At 38.5% G+C, this 17,134-nt stretch overlaps 1 protein-coding gene across 16 annotated transcripts in view; it reads left to right on the top strand.

Moving 5' to 3' along the window:
* The window catches only part of TENM2 (teneurin transmembrane protein 2), a 1,085,256-nt gene that overhangs the window by 332,963 nt on the left and 735,159 nt on the right, over positions 1 to 17,134 (top strand). The window contains exon 1 of one of the 16 annotated variants that reach the window (XM_068205620.1): positions 9,863 to 9,989. The exons of the other annotated variants lie outside the window; for them this stretch is intronic. The gene's annotated coding sequence lies outside the window, so the exon portion shown is untranslated. Of the gene's footprint in view, positions 1 to 9,862; positions 9,990 to 17,134 lie in introns of those variants that run through there. 16 annotated transcript variants of the gene reach the window in all.

Genomic DNA, 17,134 nt, shown 5'->3' with positions numbered 1-17,134 from the left:
CTGGCAGCTGGAATGTGCTGGAATTCTAAGGAAAGCTTTCCTTTCCCTTGTGGTTGCCATCAAATCCTCCTTGTATGGGGTGACTTTTGAATTGTTTTCTTTAAGGTGTCCATGCCCAATACTTAGAGAATCCCAAAGAGATTTAAGGGCTTTTTAAACAAAAACGGTTGATTTCTCCTAATCATGTTTGTGAATAAAATATGAAGTTTTTTTTGAAACTTAAGCTTTCTTTTAGTTTTTTTTTTTTTTTTTTTTTTCTGAAATTACAGTAGAAACTCTGTCAAGATTACAGAACTCTGTAGCAGAAAGGTAGTCCTGATTTCAGAAAGAGGTTGTCAGTGCTGGCTCTCTGAAGTCTGTGGACTGTGAAATTCAGTCAGGAAAAAAAACTCTAAGCTGATACACATTTGGTAGGTATTGTCCAGGCTGAAGAATTGCTGTGCTGGGAGCCTGCTTCAGCAATTCTTGCTCTGGTCCTGCCAAGTAGCAGAGGTACCTGTTCTACTGCTCAGGACTCAGGGAAAGGAGATATAATTTGGGAGGAGGGGATACTTTTCTGTAAAAGTAGGAGCGGAAGAAAGAAAAAGTCATCATTCGGAAAGCCCAGTAAAACCTTAAGTAATCAAACTTAGAGAAAAGCAATCAAAGACCAAGAAAAAAAAAAGCTTTGAAAGGCTTTACACTTATTTGCTAAAATTCATAGCAGCAGAGGATTTGTAGCATTTGGGTTTTACAACATTTATGTCATTTTAGGGTGTAGAAAATGAACAAATAGATGGAAAAACATAATGAAAAGTGGTAGCCTGTTTTTATTCCGTGTACTAATGTACAGTTATTAGTGATGGGTGCACAAAGCCAGAGGTAGAAAGAGAGGGAGGAGGTGTTAAAGGATCTAATACTGCAGGTTGATCGAAATAATACAGGTTGATCTAAAGCCAGTATGCTCTATATATGCATCCTCAAACAGGATAGAAATATTTGTGTGTAGTAGTGCATAATTGCAAATAGCTGTAGCACCGTCCAGAAGTTTGTGTATCTCCAAAGAGGGTACAGGAAAAAGCATGCTAGAATCAAAATTATATCATTCTTCCTGAAATTTATGATAGTGATAAACTAAGAAAAATCTGATACTTGTTATGCAAATGCCTTGCTTTTCCATTTGCTTCTTTATTGTGCCCTACCTACCGTGGAGTTGCCCCAAAAGAAATATTAATAGAGTGTAGTAGGGAAGAGCAAAATAAGGATTTGCCCTGCTTTGTTAAGGCAATCTCTTTGGATCTGTGGATTCCCTCCAGCTAGAGTGGATTATTCTTTTCAGGGTTAAAGCCTGGCATCAAAGAAGAGCCTGTGTCCACAGTAAAGATGGGGGAGCTGAGTGAATTGAGTAAAGGACTGCCCAGGGTGTCAGCAGATCTGACAGTTTGGCAAAGGCTTAGAGAAGGAGAAAGGCAGAAAATAAACAGGAGCCATCTGCTGCTCTTTGCCATGGATGAAACAAACTGGTGTAAGTGATAACCATCCTTGCTGGCCTTTTACCTGCTCATACCTTCTGTCTCCTTTATTTGTATTTATATTTTTGAGTAATGAATAAATAACATTTTCCCCTGAAGAGTCGTGTCACTGCAAACCCACCAGAGGTTTTCCTGGGAGGAAACCCTCAGGGATGCCAAACCCTGACTGGAAGTTGCTGTCACAGACACTGTGGGGAAGATCCTGTGGATGCCAAAACCCCAACGGAGACACTGTCACTAACATGACTGGAAACCAGACAGGTGTACTTCTGCCTCAGAGAGGGCTTGGCTCAGACAGACCTTTGCTGAGCACAGGACGTGAAGCCAAGTGTCAGAATTACACTAAAATGGAGCAAGGAGAGAGGGGCAGATGAGAGAGGTGCTGTTATACAGCCAGTCATAACTAGGAAAAGGACATAAGTATGAATTACTGGTCATCATCTTCAGTAAAGAATTCAGTCATCTGACATCTTAAAAAGTAACATGTTTTTCTAATAAAATCCATTTCTTTTATAAACATGCATAATGTTTATAACAAAAATTTAGGATGTGAACCTTCTGCCTCGAGATTTTTTGTTTAAACATGCTGTCACTCAGAACAAAGTAAATATTACTAAATGCTTCTAGTGAGAGCAGAGTAAACGTAGGGCAAATGTTTGGAGATGTTTCATGTCCTTATCATGGCTGCCTTTTACCTCTGCATGAAATGTTAAAAGTTATAGTAAATCTCTAACACAAAGCAAGGTTTTATTTTAATCAAGGTAGAAAATCTGAGCTTTCCAAATTACAGGGATAATATTGTAGGAAGTTTGTGAAAGTAGGCTGCTGTAGTGTTTGAACTGGAGTCAGACCTCTGCTGCTGGCCTTCCACCATCAGTCGTTTGGAATGTGTCATTAAGAATTTATAAATAATTAAGCCAAACCAAAATATCATCTTACACTGTCCTAAATATGAGCCTCCTACTTGTATGGTCTTTATTTGTACAAAATTAGCTGTCCACATATAGTCCTCTACCCACCATTGATTACCTAATTACACAATCACTCCATCAGTAAATCAGCACAACATCTGTGACCCTCCATGTCACTGCAGTCCCCCCCGTGATTCCCCAGGAGCTTTGCTGAGGCGGTTCTGCTGACATAATATATTCATTATCCATTAGATCTGGCACACGCTCTGCAGTGCTCAATTACAATACAATCGAGCGCGGGGCCCGGTGTCAGCCCATGTAATGACTTTCTGATTATCTGTCTTTAAATGATGAATGAAATGAAAATGTACTATTCAAACCCAATGGAAGATTGCTAAAGATGCTAAATGAAAATTTTACATACATGCTTTATGGAAAGAGGGGTGAGGTTAGAGAGCAAGGGTTTGCCTCACATTCAAAAATGAAAGGTAGAAATCTTTTCTTAAGCCACCATAAAACCATCTGGTGAAATGGTGCTGCCTTTAAATGTGTGGTCTTGTGCCCATGTATATTCTGACCATCTCAGATATTTCCAGTCTCACAGTAATTCATTAGAAGGATTTAAATGTCAATAATTTTTTTTCAATTTCATATTTTCCTTTTTTGTTGGAAAGATTTAATTGCTAGGGTTAACTCTGTGTGTAAGAAAATTTCTTCAGACTGAAGTTAATTATAATGAAGACCTGTGGAATGAGTCACTTCCACCTTATTTTTTGATTTTATGAGTTCTGGGAAAAATGCTCTCCATTGTTGCGCTGTTGTTGCCCTGTTCTTTTAAAAGTTTTAAAGTTCTTTTAAAAGTTTTCTATGCCTTCTGATGTTTACATATTTCTACTAGAGTTCTCAAGGACTGTTCATGTAAATAATGATTGTTTTGCATTCTTTTTGGGAGGAGAGAATTGATAGACTGTTGGTTTAACTAGTGTGGTTGGAGAGGTAGCAATTTCATCCTCCAATCCGCTGTCACTTTTAAAATTCTATATATTGCGAGGTCAGAAATAAAACTTCTTCTTTTCCTTTTTTTACATCTTGAGTGAATGTGTGAGTTATTTCGTGTCATATTGCGACAGTGCTTAAAAAATGCATTTCTGTGTGGAATTCAGAATTTTATAGTTTATTCTCTGTTTTATTTTCAGATAACAAGATGAAAGGTGTTCATCTTTTATGATAAACATCTGTATTGCTGTACAGTGCTGTAAAACCCAAGATAACCAATAGTGTAGATCATTGCCAGATGTGTTTTTTTAAACAATTTCTGAAAATCTCAACTTCAAACAGTGTAATCAAGTCTCAAGGAGTAGGCTGTTATCTCATTAACACCACATATCAGTGTGGGAAATAATATTTTAACTGAACAGCACACCTCTAAGTAAACTGGAACAAAATGAGTGGTACCAGTCTATGCCAAGATTATAAATAAATGGGAGATTTGTAAGCAATCGATTCAAACAATTATGAAGCAGATGTTTCATGGTACAGTAATTCCTGTCTCTGTTTACATCTTCACTTATTTTGGTTATAATGGAAAATCCCATAAAGCCACATGTTAGAGTTCTCTTTGACTCTTGCTTAAATTAGAGCTTCCAATTTTACACCCTTCAGTTAAATACTCCACATTTTTGAGTGGTGTGCAAGTTTGATGGGAAATGTAGCTGTTTATTCTACAAAAATGTGACCAATGAAAGGGTTAATTTTTTGCCAGAATACCATGGAACTTGTTTAAGACTTTTCAAGTGCATCCAGATATGTTTATCACCATCCTGATGTCTCCATTCTAGTAGTATTTTTATTACTAAATTATTTTCACCTGACACACACTGTGGACAAATTAATTTTGCTCCTTGTAAATCCTGTGTGCACATTCTATGCATACACTGAGAGAGCAATAAATACAATTGCAATGCACAAGTTAATGCTGCACAAAAACAGAGGCAGTGGCAGCCCTCTGGAATTGGTAACAATATCCATTTCAGTTCTAAAACTTGTGCTGTAGAGCAGCTGAAATAAATTTAGGTTTCGAAATATTGTCCTGTTTAGAGAGCTTGAGGGAAAGAATCAAAATAAATGGTGTTTATTTCACTGGTTCTTCATGATTTTTGACAAATTTATGATTAAATTCCAGATGGAAATGAATTTGGGTTGAAAGTGGCATCACTAACTGAAAAATTACCCAAAGATTTCATTGCACTCAGCTGTGTATTTGGGGTTGAGTCAGTCCATTCCAGAAGCAGAAGCATTGAAAATATTGGTAGCCCCTTAAGAACTTGGAACCTTCTATTTTCCCCAGGCCCCAGGGTCTCATTTTGAGTAGATGTTCAATAATAAGCTTTCTGATAAAATATAGAGAAATATGCCAAGATAACACGAGGTAGAGAGATGGTGTCAAAAAAAAAAAGAGAGACATTCTTCCCTTACAAATACTTTAGTTTAATCTAAACCAAGGGACAGACTTGCTCTGGGCTGGTCTCAGGAATCCAGATGGATAATACAACCTCATGAAAGGAAATTGTGGAATCTATTAAATAGAAAGAGACCGCCTGGTGAAATAACTTTAACAAATACATTACTATTTTTCATCCTGTTCATACTATTTTAATCATCATCATAGGACCATCTTATGCCTCTCTTATTTTAGCTCTTAAGAAACCAAGGACTGATTTTTTTAGAAGCCAGTAAATGCTTTCAGTTGAATAATACTTTGTCAGATGGCAAAAGAGTTATCCACATGCAAATTTTTATTTTGAATGATAAAGATGTTTCCATCAACTTATAGTACAGTCCTGTCCCTCATTAAAATAAAAATTAAAAGTCAAAATTCCCATTATTTACTATTTTTACTTGGTTGTAAAACCCAAAATGTGTGAAATGCTGAAATGTCTAACAAGTAATTCTTGTTTTCTTCATTTGATTTTCTCTATTTTTTCCTCATTGGATATAATCCCCAGCAGCTCTGGAGATTTGTAGTATCAGGTAACAAAGCTGGGATAATGCAGCAGAGCACAAACCCATGGCTGTTCCTTAAAAAGAGGATCGAGATGACCTCTGGAAGAATAATGCAATTTAGTGCTGCTCCACTGGATTTACTCCTGTTTGTGCTTGTTAGCGTTAGAAGGCAAAAAGCCAGACAGCAAGGAGGAAAAAAAAAGTGTGAGAAAAGTCAAATCAAGGTAAATGCTCAGGAAGCTTGTAGTAATTTTAAGACCTTCATATTCAATTAGAAAATCTGCAAGTTTACAAATTAATTGGTATAAATACACATACTAAAATAATTATGAATTATAATTATATTGAAAGCTAATTACAGTATCTCTTTCTTCTGTAAATCACATGCTGATCTTCTGTAAATAACTCACTCTAGTGAAATCTCATGAACAACATATACTTAGTATTTGTTAATATTTTACTGTTAGACAATTAGAGTACAGATCAGAATTTCATCATTCCTGGTAATTTTTTTCCTCACTTTTCTCTTTCTTCCTTTCCACTTCACACTGGAGCTTTTCCTCACTGGGCCAAGGGGCTCTGCCAGGATGCCAGCCCCTCTGGTTGCTGTGCTAGTGAGATGCTGGATAGAGAAATTCCATGGAGTGAAGTGAGGAAATTCCACACACATGGGAATGTCACTGTCAAGCCCAGTGCTATGGAGTGATGGGGAGAGAATGGAGTGCAGACTGAAGCAGGAATTTCCTGCCCTCCTGGTCCTGACAGTGTAGCCAAAAAAGAGCTCAAGATGTCGCCTTTGCTTTAAAGGAAGCCATCCAGGGCTTGGATTTATCCTAGCCTGGGATACAACTCCCCTTGGGCTTGGAATTACCTGAAGTGATTTACAGCTCCTGCTGAAAGGCTCCATTATATTCCCAGGCTTTGTTAGTGGTGTGGGCTGGATGATTTAGGATGGAGGCTATCAGAGGTTATTGTGTTGTCTGGATAACGTGAGGAGATTTCTGCTTGTGTTTCCCACTCGTAGTTTTCTCAACCTTTTATCTGCAGGGCATATAGACGGAGCTTTCAGGAAAGAAAGAAGGAGATCTATTGTGGCAATCTGGTGGAAATGAGAGTAATCTTTCAGTGGTCAGTTATTATTTGGCTCCATTTTGTTTAATCAGGCACATGTAGAAATATACCACATGTATACATATATTAAATATATTGATTATATATATATATGTAATCAACTGTTGACCACCTTCTGACATCTTCTGGCATGGAATGCTGTGCAGACAGTGAGGCTGAGAAGCACAGCCTTCAAGGACACCCTGAAAAACTTAAGACATGTGCTTTCCATGATATCAACTACAGCTGCTCAAAGATGCTGGGGTCTGAAAAGAGTTTTTAGTCTCCCATGAGTAGCTGGAACATGGTGTTGATGCATTTCAGTGGTATTAGACATCATCTACTAGCCCTATTATTCTGCTTGCTAGTGATAAAAATATTTCTGCAAGTAAAAACTACAACTGTAAGGCTTATGTCTGATCTTTGATAGAATAGTGATGTGCCCATTCCTGATCTTTGCATGTGCACACATTTGAGAAAGGACTCAAGCCAAAGGACTTGTAAGCTTCTACTAAAATACACACTGATACTGCTGGGGAAACAAACAGGCTTTTAGGAAAGTTGGTATGCTACTAACTGGAAATAGAGTTTCAAGTCTCTTAGTAAAAAATAAATTTAATCTCAAGCCTTTTACAGTATTAAACAGTAATTTAAATTAACAACTGGAAGGCCAATGTTTTGGCAAGCCATGTGGGGTTTGTGTGACTGACTGTTCCTTGTTAATAGTTGTTCTCAGCAATCAGAACACTTCAAAGCCAGGTTTAAAACACTGGGCAAGTGAGTCCAACCTTTACTCTCATTTTCATATTTGATCACTGTTTCCCTGCAGATAAATGACAAAGACAAGAAGGCCAAATAAAATTTTCTGGTTTCATTTATGATCTTTTAAAATGATGCCTTATAATCTGATAAAAACACAAAGCATAACATGGCTCAAGAGCTTAAGAAATAAAGCTGGGTTTCTGTTTTCAAAGTAGCAGAGATTCCAGCCTCTCTCACTTGGTTGTCAGGTTTTGATTGACAATGATTTTCCTACAGTTATCCCCTGCTTCAAAATACCATGGGAAGGATATTATGCATTCCCAACCTGTCAGCTTTGGCTGCCTTACAGAGTGTTCAATTATGCTCTAATCGAATAGCTGCCCAGTGTAGGCCACATAATGACTTCCTGATTATCTGACTTTAAATGATAAATGAAATGAATATATAACATTCTTTTCAAACACAGGATAGTCACTGAGCCAAATGAAAACTGATTTTGTGCCCTTTTGTCTGAAAAAAAAGAATTATATTTTATTGTAATTCCATTCAACAAGTTGTTCTGCTGCTTGTTTTGCCTTCATTAAGATAAATAGGGAATGAGTTTTCTAGGAAAATGCTGGTCTTTTTGTTTTCAAACAGATGCTGAAGGTGCTAAATGCTGTTTAGATTGTTCTCCTTCCTCTCTTTACATTGACTTGTTATAAAGAGCAAGGTCAGATTGATATGATCAGTTCCTATTGGGAATATTTCAATACTTGCTGGCACTGCAGCAAGTCTGTTTCAAGTAATGTTGTATAGACAACGTTAAGGTCTGCATAAATTATTTAGTGGCAATAGTGCTAGGTGTTTTTCATTCCCAGTCTAAGCAACCAACATAGCATTTGAAATCAAATAAACCTCTACCACCTCATTGGGATAGCACACATTAATTTTGCTGAAGTCAAAGGCTTGTTGAGGAAGTTCTTGAGCCTCTTTAGCCAACAGCCCACGGTGGGCAGCTTTCTGAAGCACTTCAGCTTAGTTTTAGGCATGATTGATTGTGTCAAAGTCATTTGTGAAAAGTTGCCCTGATATAAAGACTTAATATAAAGCAGACTCTGATTTTTGAACACAGTCTGATACTTGGGGTTTCTATGCCACTAGGAATAGCTTGTGATGTAATAGATAAAAAGAATATTCATGTGAAGCTGTGCTGATTTTGAACTTTGTTAATTGAATAAAACTGGCAGCCCAGGCCCAGCTCTTCAATGAAAGATGCACTTGGACCCCATTCTGAGCAATCCATCCCTAAGATGAGCTCCTGAATTTGCATTCTTTCTGATTTTCAGCCTAATGTGAAGATGCAGCAGCCATGTAAAATTCTCCAACTTGGCTGCAGCAGAACTGTCTTTTCAGCATAACAATTTTACCATTTTTGTTCTTATTAGGAAGATCATGTCTGGGAGTAGGATCTTAAGGGCCACTTAATTCTTGAAAATGCTCTAGTGATTGAAATATTTGAGAGAAACCACCCCTCTTCAGAGGGCAGCATTTTGGGAATGACCCTTTCCCTTAGAACTAATCTCTGCTGTGTACAGGAGAGATTGATGATGGTGCATCATGGCTGTGTGTTGAGACACACCGTGTGCCTCTGTGCAGAGCAGGTGACAGAGGAGGCTGCACACCCCCCTCACCTGCTGTGGTTTCAATCCCAGGTGCCAGGCATGACCAGTTGGGCTGACCTGAGCAGGAGGTCATTTCGGCAAGCCAGCAGGTCTGCTTCTGAAATATCTGCTGGGTGTTTATATTGCCATCCCAAGAACTGCCCCAGTTTGCATTTCAGTAGGTGACATTTTCATGCTTTAAAGTATTATAACATAGTTCTTGCACTACTGCATCTTTATGTCAAGAGAGGAGCAGTGACTCGAGGAAGAAGGTGTTCTGGGAGGGAACCATGTCCATAGTGTGAGAGCAGAGTGAGGCAGAAGAATCTGGTCATGCAGAGCCTCTGTGGATGTTGACAGTAACTTCATCAAGTCAGCAGCCTGCCAATAAGAGATGATAGTCCAGCTCAGCTTAACTTGATGGAGCTAAACTGCCTTCCTGTGCTATACAGCCCTGTTAGAGTGTGCAAAGTTAATTCAGCTTTAAACTCAGCTGTGTTCCTGTATTTTTACCCAGTTACTCTGCATATTCCATTTCTAGGAGCTGGTAATATGTTTTATCAAATATGAGAATTGAATTAACTAAAGAAAACTATTTAAGGTTTGAAAACAAAGCTTGTGGCTTAGTAGGTTGCAATTCAGGAGATCAGAACACTTGTAGTATTTTCTCCTGTGACTCGAAAGGGGCTAAAGTGATTTTATATTAGGTAGAAAATAAAATCTATTTTGAAATGAAATAAGTATTCCTGCATTCTGGAAATACATGGGGTTTCTAATTAAACTTCTTAGGGCTATATTGTAGCAGTCCTTCTAGCTACTACCTCACAGTTGGAACATACAGCACAGGTGACACTAAGGGGTACCTGAGCTCTTGCACAGTTAAAGTACTTTCAGCTGCCCAAGTTCACTTGATTTTGTGCTGCTGTGCTTGTGATTCTTTAAATTAGCTACAGCTGAGCTGGCTGCAGCTAATGAATTGCTGCTGTGAGTGTTGTTATTTCCTTAGTAGATCGAAAGCACGATAGAGGATATTTCTGGATTTTGATCAGGTAAGGTAGCATTTATACATACAACAAACAAAATTTAATTAACTAAAGTGTCTCTTTTTTTTCTTCTAATTTATCTTTTTTGGTCTTTCTGCACTAATTGTTATTATGCCAAACTGAGGTAATTATAGTGGGTGTCTATACTGCTGCAGTGACAATTCTTAGTTACAATGCAGGCAGATTAGTTCACTGTTCCTAACCCCTGCACTTCAGGACAATCAACTATCTGAGTGCCTGCCCTGGTTATTTGGGGTTTTGTTGTTGTTTTTTGTTCTTTCCTATACTTTTGTGTAGCTGCTGTGTTCATTTTAGCAGTGCTCGAGCTGCTTACTCAGAAGTGATGTCTGTATGTCACACTAGTACAGGCACACTTTTATCTAACTCTCTGGAATTCAGTAAAGAAGAAAGAAATATGTAATTTAAAAGCTGTTTTAAAAAACTAAATAATGTGAAATTAAGAAGAGATAAAGCTGATTTGCTTGTTTCTTAGTTCATATCTTGTAAACAGAGCAAGAAAAATTATAAATACAATTCTGAAAACTTGGTTTTATTAAGCAGATAAGGAGAATAGGATAACAATCAAAAATGCATTCTGTCTCTCTTCAAAAGGTGTTGTGGGAAGAATGTGCCAATATATTTTGCCATGCTTTATGAACTGTACTATGCTCTCTCTTTTGCTTTCATTCCTCCCCATTTTAGCTATGAAGTCTCATGCACAGGTATTGCTGGTTAATTCTTAAAGAGCCAAATCCAGCTAAATGAAACCTTTCTGTTCTGAACTCAGGAAATATGAGTTGTTTTATAAAATGTCCAGTTTTGGAGCTAAAGTAGAACATAAAATAGAAAGAAGGATAAACGGTGGCAGCACAAACATCCCTAACGGTCTCTCTTCCCCAGTTCTGCAGTATGAAAATCTCAGCTAGATCACCATGGCCTTATTTTCCTTCCCAGTTGTGTAACATTTTATTTGGCCCTAGGAAAGGCTTAAGTGAAGATGCATGCCATCAGTTCATCAAGACCAGTATGAACACAAAACCAGAAAAGTTTTTCTAAACCTGCAATAGATTAGTGTGTGCTCTGATGGTGTTCATCAGGTAGGCAACCTGAGCTAAATTTTTCATTTTTGAAGTCTGATTGCACAAGAAACAGAGTTGGTGCAGACAGAGCAGAATGGAAACATCAGTAAAGGGAAAGATGACCTGTTGTTAATTCCCCAGAACGAAAGGGTGTTGCTCCTTGATTATCAACACTGAGAGATCAGAGATAATGGTTCTTTTAAGAGGACTGTTGCCCTTTTGTTGACTCTCTGAATTCGAATGAGTTAAACTAAATATATAACTTAGAGCTGTGTCTGTGTGGAGGACACAGGAATATTGCTGGGGTACGTGGCATAATGACTGATAGAGCTGTGTTGGCAAGTTGTGCATTTCTAATTGTATCAAGATTGTTTCCTGTCAGGTTCAATTACTCCATGGAAAGTTCAGGCATGAGCAGGAGTCCTGTGAGCTCACAGCAGCGCTCCTTAAGGCTCCGTACTGGCCTGCAGCAGTTTTCCCAGCAATTAGCAGTTGTTTAATTTTTCATGTTTGTTTGTTTGTTTGTTTGTTTTTCCTTAGTATTGGTTGCTCTGTAGCAACATGAAATTTTTGATTAGTGTTTGTGTGGTTGGTCCACCAAGTCCTCGGCATCCAGAAGCAGGTTTTGGATACTCATTGGAAATGATGTTTTGGTAAGGCACAGGAGGCAGTGAAGCATATGGAATGGTGAGAAGGTTTTGAAGAATTCTTGTGAAAGGGAAAAAAAAATACTGGGGATGTCCCTGAGTCTTGATGTATATAGCATACACAAGTTTGGTTGTTTTCAAAAGGAAACCCAACATGTCTTGTCTCCCAGGCCCCTCTGGCATGTGGGGACTCTCTGGGGTGGTACCCACAGCAGCTCCTCCTGCCTTCACTGCAAACGCACCAGCACGGGGACATTTGTGGCTGTTGTTATCCTGGGTACACAATGAGGGCAGCAGCAACAAGCATGATATTTTAGTCCAGTAATGTGAACTCTGGGGTATTTATTGAGGCTCATGAGACTGCACTGTGAGTTTGAACTGAGCTGGACACAGAGCTTGGGGCAGGGGGCTGCTCTGGGGGGCTGCTCCCCACCACAGCAACCTGCCCACGATGTGCAGCTGGCAGAGGGTTTGCTATACACAGGGAAGTGTTAAAATGACCTTGTACTGCAGCATTGTTCAAAATCTGCTCTTTCATGTTAAATAAATGGGGGTGGGGGGAAGGATGGGTCAGATGCTGTACAATGACAATTAGGATAATGGGTAACCTGTCATGCAAATGAGTTTAAAAGGCCTTTAATCATTGGGCCCGCAGGAGAAAGGATCTGAATTTATAACTACTTGTTATAAATGCATTAAGAATAAATACTGGGAAAGGGAAAAGGACTATTTAACCTGAAGGAAAATGTGAATAAAAATCCTGGAAGGTACCATCTGGCCATGATCAAAGTGGATCTGTCCAGCTTACCAGGCATTGAGATTTGCCTTTGAAAAGTTCCATGGGGTCAGCAGAGCTGATTTATTTCAAGGCAGAGTGGTGGCAGTTGGCAAAGACTGTAAGAATGGGGGTAATTGCAATAGCAAAGGATTGTCCAGTTACCCAGAATCTTTTCCAAACTGTTTCTTCTTTCCCCTTATAAAAGGATGTATCTAAGTCAAGACGTTCTACCTCCTTTCATAAAACAGAAGTGTAGCCTTGCAGAATTAAATGTGGTGGGAGAGTAGTGGGTGGCATCTTTGGGAGCAGAGAGGGGCTATAAATAATCATTACTGCTTTGTGAAGCTCAAAGGGCTTGAGGAAGAAGAGTGCGCTGAAATATTACTTTTTTTTCCTTCAGTTCTGTCAATGTTGACATTTGACATAAGGTAAGGGAAGGGCTGTGAGCAAAACATAATGATTATAACCAGCAGCAAAATATATTTCATTGCACAACAATGCTGAATGTGGATTATTTCATCATGTGTTAATGGTACCCTAACTACTAAATTGGATAGCCACTAAACACTGTTTTTTAAAGAGGAAAGTACAATTTAATGAAGTTTTATATTTGATTATTGTAGAAATTTTATCTGAAGCCAATGCCAGTCAGCATTGCATTTAGCTTGTAATAAACACAATTTTTCACCGTGCCCCCTTTGCACAATAACACATCACTTATCTGTACTCATCTGGTTGTGCTCTATGTAGACAACATCTGTCAGATCAAATCAAATTCTTTGTCTTTTTCTGATGGTCATTTGAAAAATGTGTATTCAAGAATACATTTTTGATCACAAAATAATTATACTTGGAAGCAATTTGTCCAGGAAGACGCACAAGCTGTGAAGCTGTTGCATCAGCAGTTGACGTTCTTTTAATGTGCTTCAAGTCATCCATGAAAAATGCTCTACTTAAAAATCCAAGAGAAGATAGGGTTATTCTTATGTAGGATATGAAAGTATCTGAATAGCATAGAGTTATTACTGATTTTTTTTTTTAATCTGACATTTTTAACCATGTATTCTGTCTGACTTTACTAAGTTTGAGGGCTCTGACTATTTCATTGCAAACTTCTATTTTGATTATTGGGAATGAAAACCAATTAAGGCAGGAAATGCAGCTGGGCTATATAGACATTGAAGGCTTTCTAGGCAACTAAAAGTAAATCTTCCAAAGCTAAATATATATAGTTTACCTTAAAGATATTTTTTTCAGAGAATGGGATGTCATCTTGCAGTCCTTTATAGTATACTTACTGATAAAAAGCCAGGATATTCAAATACATAGAAAAGAACCATAAAAGTCACTGTAGTTTCTAAATTTCAAATTAGGAAGAAGGGGAGAGTTAAGTCAACAAAGCCATTTGGTGTTTGTTTTCTTAAGAAAATGGTAGCAATGTACAGGTAGATTGTACAAAGGAAGTATGAGCTTTGTGCTGTTTGTCTGCAGATTTCAGAACAGCATAGGTGATTTTACACTGAAATATTTTCATACCTGCTCCTTCCAACCCTCCAGCCCCCGCCCCCTCCCCTTTTCTGGATGTACGTGATAAATGACAGACTCTCCCTGATGATATTCCTGTGGTACTCCAAAATAATTCTGCAGACATGGTAAAAGCTTTTAGAGACTGTAAAACTGATTATCTCTTCTGCAGCTCTTTTCATCTTCAAAGCACTTACCAACATTAACTAATTAATCCTCACAGCATCCCTCTGAATTAGATATCATTGCCATTATACAGATGGAGGAATTGAAGCAAACACTTTGTGAGTGGCTCCTGAGCTCCAAGACAGTGGGTGACAGAGATGGAGTTGGAATGCACAGACCTGTGTGTCCAGGTTCTCTGGCTGAGCTGCCCCACCATTCCTCTCTTGAGAAATGTACCTATAGGTATTGCTTATACAGTTTCTGTTAATGAAACCTTGTCAGGAATGGCTTTGATGGGAAATTTATTTATAGTCAGGCAGACTATTATCTTTTTAAATCCCTCGTCTGCAATGTTTTCTGACTGGTCCAAGTTTGTTGAAAGATAAATCTCTCCTATAGGATCACTGTCTGCTGACTGCAAACTTCAAAATTAAAGAGCAAACAATTGTGGTGTTTAGGCAGGAAGCAGAAAATGGAAAACAAGCCTCATTTCTCCAGTCTGAATTTAGTGTCTTGTTTATGGAAGTACTTAGTATCATACAGTTGAAATTAAAAACATGAAAACTTACACTGCTGCTTTAATGAAATAATCTACACGATTGAAGGCTTAAAAGTCCAGAGGACAGACAGAAGTTTCAGGCATGGTTGAGAACTCTCCCATCTCCTTTAGGGGTGTTGTTTTTAACCATCTCAGAGGCTGATGAGCACCTGGCTGTGTTTCTTTGATGTCTGTGGCAGCCCTTGCCATTTGAGGGACTCTTTGCCAGACCAGCTCCTCAGGTGTAGAGCAAGCCCAGGGGTTGGTGAGCAGAAATTGGGATTGTTGGTGCCAGGCTTCAGCTCTCTCTGGGCACCACTGCTGGGCTGTAGCAGCTCCCCAGCAGGGTGAGGGCATCCCTCTGCTCCTGTGGGAGCAAAGAGAGCTGCTCTGAGCAGCCCAGGCTGGGGGCCCAGGTGCTGTCAGTAAATACTGCTCAAAGTTCAGCAGACGTGCTCTTAAATTAATATTTAACCAGATCACTACATTTTGTCTGCTTCATTAATTTTTTATTAATTTATGAAAATGCTGTTGATGGAAGTAATATTGACAGGGTGTGTTTTTTGTTTTGGATGCTGTGTTTTTTTAATATCTTCTGGTAAATGGGAACTTATCTTCCTTATGAACACAAACCATCTAACAAGCCATATGGGGCAAATGTTCTAATAAGACAACAATTATTGGGGCATGATGCATTAATGTTTTATGTTATTCATAACTCAGCTTTAAGAGATTAATAATGGAGATGTGAGGGGAATGCTGTTTTAAGTGTTTATGATTATGTTAATATTAAGACATAATGTAGGAGGGGAAATTGCTTTCAGGTAGTTACTTCTATTGTTTGTGGAGAGAGCATTGTGAAGGAAATGTTCTTTCTATCTTCTTCCAATAATTCTTAAGCAGTTTTGCTGAACTGAAGTTACAGGAGCAACTCTTCATTACTATAAATCTATGAGAACCTCTATAACTTAACCTTCTTAAAAAACAATTCTAAAATTGCCAGAGCTGAAATTCTTTACCCCCAAATTACTGGGGAGTAAGATTTCCAGAACTTCAATTAACTTTTGGAAATTTCATTTCCTTCTATGTTTGAAACAAATCCTAATGGCTCAGAACTCTCTTATGATCCTACCCATGCATTGGCATTTGGCCCATGAACTCAGATTGACAAAGCCACTTATGGATAAGCAGCTGTCCTTTCAAAAGTTAGAGAAGGATGCTTGGAAAGTTTGGAGGTAGTGTTTAATCCACAAGGCTAGGTTGAACAGACATAGTAAAGAGAAGGGAGTTTCAAAAGATGAGTGAAATTTTGTAAAGCGGTTTAATTGTGTGCATTTAAAAATATTCTGAATGCAGTTATTTTTTCTCAGTTTATTTTTTAATCTTAAGCAATTTTTAAGTATTCTCTTTCTTCAAAAAGTCACTGAAACAAAAGTGCCTCTTGTGGGAGAAGAGAATTAATTGCTATATATTAGAAACCAACACACTTCAAAGTGATGGTGTGTCATGTTGCTGCTGTAGGTAGAATGAAAATATGGTATTCACACCTTTATGGATCAATTCTGTCTGGCCCTCCTCTGTCACAGAGTAAATGTAGCTGTGTGGTCTTCACTTGGCTCCATTCTTCTGTGTTGAATCTTTGCCCTCTGCCCCTTCTCTTCAAGTCTTTATCCTATTTTCTGATCAGAACCTGAACCCTGTAACAGCTAAGTTGAGCTTCTAAGATGAAGCAAGATAGAAGTTGTGCAGTACAAGTTCACTTAAGCAGAATTGCTCCTACTCCCAGCACACCACAAAGTTGTTTGTGTCTCTCTGCTGCTCTGGAGTGCCTGCACGGGGCTGTCACTGCTTCCACCCAATGTGTGAAACACACCACTGTTTATCACAGCCCAGCAGGCAGGATGCTGATATTTTCAAACAGCACCACTGCACCCTTATCTCAATAGCACTAATATTATCCCCTGCCAAAACAGACATGATATATTGAAGTATCTGTAACTGTTACAGGATCTCTGCATATTCTTGAATTTAGCCTGCAGCAAGTCTGTCATCCATGGTGATCCTGATGTTGCAAGAAGCAGCTTAAAAATACCATCAGGGCATTGGTGCTGACTTAAAAGCAGCATAGGCACTACTGACCTGTGAATTGAGACATGTCCATTAAAATAGGCTGCCTGCTTTTCCTCCCTCCCTACCACTTCTTTATGTGCTGGTAGTGGTCCCCTGTCCTGGTTGCAACCCTCTGTCAGATAGAGGTGGAGTTCAGATAAAATAGCCAGAATCACAGGTTAGGTTATCTAATTTTTAAACTGTTTAAAATAATTAAGAAAATATATTCCAATCCACCAAATTCTGTTTAAGTTTGGAGAAAACTTTCTTTATTTTTGCTGATGGATTAAGCCTAACACCATAGTTTAGGA

The sequence above is a fragment of the Anomalospiza imberbis genome, chromosome 15, assembly GCF_031753505.1.
Source record: "Anomalospiza imberbis isolate Cuckoo-Finch-1a 21T00152 chromosome 15, ASM3175350v1, whole genome shotgun sequence".
Lineage (NCBI taxonomy): Eukaryota > Metazoa > Chordata > Aves > Passeriformes > Viduidae > Anomalospiza > Anomalospiza imberbis.
The sequence above is the reverse complement of the archived record's forward strand: the minus strand, read 5'-3'. Positions and strand labels throughout refer to the sequence as shown.